At 43.2% G+C, this 5,060-nt stretch overlaps 1 non-coding gene across 1 annotated transcript; it reads left to right on the top strand.

The window, feature by feature from the left end:
* Positions 1 to 4,729: 4,729 nt before the first annotated feature.
* Trnat-ugu (transfer RNA threonine (anticodon UGU)) lies at positions 4,730 to 4,803 on the top strand. Its single transcript has one exon. It is a non-coding gene; the product is annotated as a tRNA-Thr (tRNA).
* Positions 4,804 to 5,060: the final 257 nt, after the last annotated feature.

Genomic DNA, 5,060 nt, shown 5'->3' with positions numbered 1-5,060 from the left:
AACCTCAGTGTTAGAAGCAACGTATGAAATTAGTTAAAAGATTACAAGTATGCACTGAACGTGGAGCAGCTTAGTAACACTAGGCTTATATAAAGGTACCTACTCACCTCTCTGCAGCTGAGATACATTTTCGCATAGCTGGTTTTGGTTTCTTATTCGTGGACATACTGAGAAAACCAGCGTCAATAACTCTGTCTCGCCCATTCTCAGAAAATGTTTGCATGATTCCCTGTCCTTCGACCTCAGTTCATTGTGTTACAGACTGTGCAAATCCCGATCGCCGTCGTCACGTCTTAAAACCCCAGGTTTATTCCACCATCTTGTGTTACGCCAACGTAAATTTCTGAATCCACGTAGCCGAGATATTATTGCTGCGGTAACTACTGCATAAACAGCAGCTGCTACACACAGTTATCCTTATTTTCTAAAATAAAGAAGTGCCATCTGCCCTTTGGGCTCCGGAGATGACGAAGGTATTTGCTCTCAAGTTAATCAATACGGAAGAATTTGAAGACCGTTTCAAGTCCACGAAAATGTCACCAGTGGACAGAGTTCAGGAGCCACACAAGATGTCCACTGAAAGATTTTCCGATCTCGTTTCGTTCTGGGCACATTACTAACCTTGGAAGTTCCCCTGGCGAAAATCCACAGGTTTTTCCAAAACATTTTCCCTGCTAACAATGCGTTTTTTTTACGTAGAATATGAATACAGAATAAAACATAAGTGTTACCATTGGCAAAAATAACGTTGATCTGATCTTGAAAACTGTATTCAAGTTCATTTCGAGGTAATCATTCCATGACCCGCTTCAAACCTTACAACTGATACTACAGATTTTCTTGTAGAATTTTGCAGCTCCAAAGGTATCGGTCAGTATAGATTAAAATGGTGTGTCTGGTTGTGTACATTGTTGAAGACTACGTAGCTTTATTTCCATATTTAATCTACATTCAGATAATGTCTCAAATTTTGTTGATATACACACAGGTTCGACATATTATGGAGTCTGTGATGACATTACAACAGATGAAGTGTGTTCCCTAAATGGTGATTAATTGTGGAAATAAATTTGCAGCAGTCTTCGATAAAGTTGCAGAAATTGATGACAACTATGGTATCGAACTTTACTTAGATATCCCTGACCCTCCCTTTACCTCCCCCGCATTCTCATATGAGGCGTATTAGCTGTTGTTTATACTGCATGACCTAATTTTCGAGTTACACCATGCACAGTCTCACAAAACCTCTATTAGTTAGAGGCCATCTGATCCTGAGAGTCGACCATTTGTGGCGCGTCAGTGCCACTGTACAAATGCAAGATAGTGCACTCTACTTCTGTAGAATCTGACAGCTTTACTCTTCTGCACACTCTAGTATGGTGGAACGTATCGGCGAATGGGAAGCGACCGCGGAGCCACTGCTGTCGTATTCGTCACACTTGCGGAAGTACAGTGCGAAGGAAGGAAGCCGGTAAAGCACTGACGTAATACGCCTTGATTTCCACTGTATCCAACCCTCAATATTATACAAAATTTTTACCATTTCTGATTTTTAATTGCTGCCCCTTCAAGACGGCAGTTTGTCATTAAATGTACTATATACTAGGATTAGCAAATTAGTGCGAATTTAGTACAGCCGCTCTAACTATTCAGGATAACGACATCTAGATTCTATGTAGGCTATAATCGAAGAATACGCAATGGGTTTCACATATGGATATCATGCCATAAGATAGTATTACACCTACTGAAAGGAGAAATGCTTACCACTTCTGGTAGAACCGAACGAAAATGGCAGGATTATGGGCTACCAGGCCTGCAGTTTATCGTTCTGTGATATTGCTGATCGCATTGGTCGACATCCCATTGCTTCCATGCGTTCTGTAGGACCATATTCAATTTAGTCCAGGATATCAACTGTCCAGTGCAACTATCATCCAAGACGCACAGACATGTTGTTCGGTTGGAGGTGCAAAAATAGCGCAGCCTTGACACAAGTAGTAAATGGTACAACAACCTGTCGTAAATAATGTATATAGCACACCTAGATTTCGGTCAGCGTGTTGCAACCCTCAGTGGAGTAAATCTAAGTTAAAAAATGAAAACCATTATATATAACGAGAGTCCAAATTCTATTCACGTAAAAGTTTGAAGAAGTAACTTAACTGGTCTTTTTTTGTCACAAAGCACGATGGAAGACAAACGAATTCTGCTGCCTAGCATTTTGTTTGGCCGAAGTTGGTCTAAATCCTTAGCTCGCGTTATACGTTCAATTAATCAGGCGGACACGGTTGCCCGGAATCTACGGCTGTTTGCTGATGATGCTGTGGTGTAGGTATCGACGTTGAGTGACTGTAGGAGGATGCAAAATGACGGTGACTGAATTTCTAGTTGGGGTGGCGAATGGCAGCTGGCCCGTTATGTGGGGAAGTTTAAGTTAATACAGATGAGGAACTACAAAACTATAATGATCGGATACAGCATTGTAAGGTCCTGCCTGAGACAGACACATAGCTTAAATACCCGAGCGTAAAGATGCGAAGCGATATGAAATGGAACGAGCATTTTAGGATTGTGGTAGAAAAAGCGAATGGTCGACTTTTGTTTTGTTAGCACAATTTTAGGAAAGTGTGATTCATCTGTAAAGGAGGCACCATGTAGGACGCTGGTGTCACCTTTTCTTGAATACTGCTCGAGTATTTTGGATCCACACCAGGCCGGATAGGAAGAGGACATCGAAGCAGTTCAGAGGCGAATTGCTTCATATGGCAGAGGGTGGGTTCGAACAACACGCAAGTGCAACGGAGATGCTTCGGGAACTCAAGTGGGAGTCCCTGGACGGAAGATGACTGTTTTCGAAGAACACTATCGAAAAAATTTAGAGAACACGGAATTTGAAGCCGAGTGGCTAATGATTTTACTGCCGCCAATGTACATTGCGCTTAAAGACCACGAAGATGAGGTAAGAGAAATTAGGGCTCATTCAGAGTCATATAGACAGTCATTTTACCTCGCTCTACTTCCTGGAGGAAAAGGAAAGGAGTTGACTAATAGTGGTGCAGAGCACACTTCGCCACACAGCGTACGGTGGATTGCGGGGTATGTATGCAGCTGTAGATGTATTTGAGTCCTGCACCTCTTCGTTGCGGCAACGATACCTCGTTCTATCAGGTAGAGGCAACACGCGAGTGAATTTCTGCGATCAAAGAAGTCACTCGCCCAGTATGGTGTAGTTCTGCGAAAGATTAAAGGATCGCTTTAGTTTCACTCCCGGCTTACTTGGAAGTGACGTCAGTTTGACGTTTCCCTCAGTGCGACCATGGAACTCGATAGCAAATGGTTCAAATGGCTCTGAGCAATATGGGACTTAACATCTGAGGTCATCAGTCCCCTAGAACTTAGAACTACTTAAACCTAACTAAAGTATGGACATCACACATCCACGCTCGAGGCAGAATTCGAACCCGCGAACGTAGCAGTCGCGCGGTTCCGGACTGTAGCGCCTAGAACCGCTTGGCCGATCTCGATAGCAGTTAAAAACACCAGGTTCTCTCGTGTGTGAATCGATCCACGGAAATCGTGACATATTCGAAAAAAAAAACTAAATATTTGTGACCAGAAAGACTAAAAATGTCATTTCAACCAGGGAAACGAACAGTATTTAATCTTTTGCATAAGTCACAAAATGGAACACATTCCTGAGAGGGACTGTTTTTTTACGTAAATAACATCGAATACTGCAGAACACACTTTTATTCAACATTGTCAATTATCTCGTGGCGACTTGTCGACAAATCGCCTGTAGCTATCTGTCTCAGGTTATACGGCCGAGGTTTGTTTGACGAAAACGTCAAACTTCGGCAGAGGAATCCGTGACGCAAGCACACAGGCAACTTGTGGCACTTTTATTATGTTAATGCGAGCGTCCCAGAGTATGTTACTTACACCAATATGGGATAGTATTGGATGTACCGTGGTGTGAAAATTCTTTCTTCTTGTCTCTTATTCCACGACCTTAACCGCTGCACCATGATGAACACGCACCACATTCCACAATAACGTCATTCGTGTTACCCTCTCCTGAAGAGCTTTTCGCCCATGGGCCGTTGAACGACATTTAATTACAACGTATCGCACCAAGAGCGACGTGTTTCACATAAATGTTCAATGTCTTGTTGCCTTGAAATGACATACTGTCATAATTTGTAGCTTAGAGTACACACAGCGAAATCCATAACGGTATATATGACGGTAGTATCTGTTCCTGAAAGAACAGTTACCGTATATGACCATGCAGCTTTGCTACAATGAAATGATAATTAAATGGACACCCTAGCTGCAAACAGGCGTTGATATACTTCATTGGGGACATGATGAAAATGTGTGCCCCGACCGGGACTCGAGCCTGGGATTTCCTGCTTACATGGCAGTCGCTCTATCCATCTGAGCCACCGAGGGCACAGAGGATAGTGCGCCTGCAGGGCTGCCCGTGAGACCCACATTCCCAACTTAATGTCCACAATAGATGTTTGCCCATCATACTCATTATTCGGCACGTTATATCCGAACTCGTATGGAACTTGGTAGACTAATCCCCCACGAGTAATGAGTATGATGGGCAAACATCTATTAGGCGCACTACAAATGTAGTGGTGTGGACATGTTGGGAATGTGGGTATCACTGGGAGCGTGCAAGGGATAAATCCCTGCAGGTGCGCTATCCTCTGTACCCTCGGTGGCTCAGATGGATAGAGCGTCTGCCATGTAAGCAGGAGATCCCGGGTTCGAGTCCCGGTCGGGGCACACTTTTCAACATGTCCCCTATGAAGTATATCAACGCCTGTTTCCAGCTAGGGTGTCCATTTAATTATCATTCCAACACTGTATCTTCAGAGTTTTTGATTTGTCGACTGCTATCAGGTTCCGTGGTCGTATGAATTTACATGACATTTTGACAATATTTCCATGCAAGCTGGGACTAACCATAATTTCTCCCTACATGAAAGGCTACATTTCGAAAACAGCCGTACACAGGTATAAAATGCATTTCGATCCTCAGT

Source organism: Schistocerca gregaria, chromosome 9 (assembly GCF_023897955.1).
Source record: "Schistocerca gregaria isolate iqSchGreg1 chromosome 9, iqSchGreg1.2, whole genome shotgun sequence".
In the NCBI taxonomy this organism is placed as follows: domain Eukaryota; kingdom Metazoa; phylum Arthropoda; class Insecta; order Orthoptera; family Acrididae; genus Schistocerca; species Schistocerca gregaria.
Note: the sequence above shows the minus strand (reverse complement) of the source record. Positions and strands in the feature narration are given on the sequence as shown.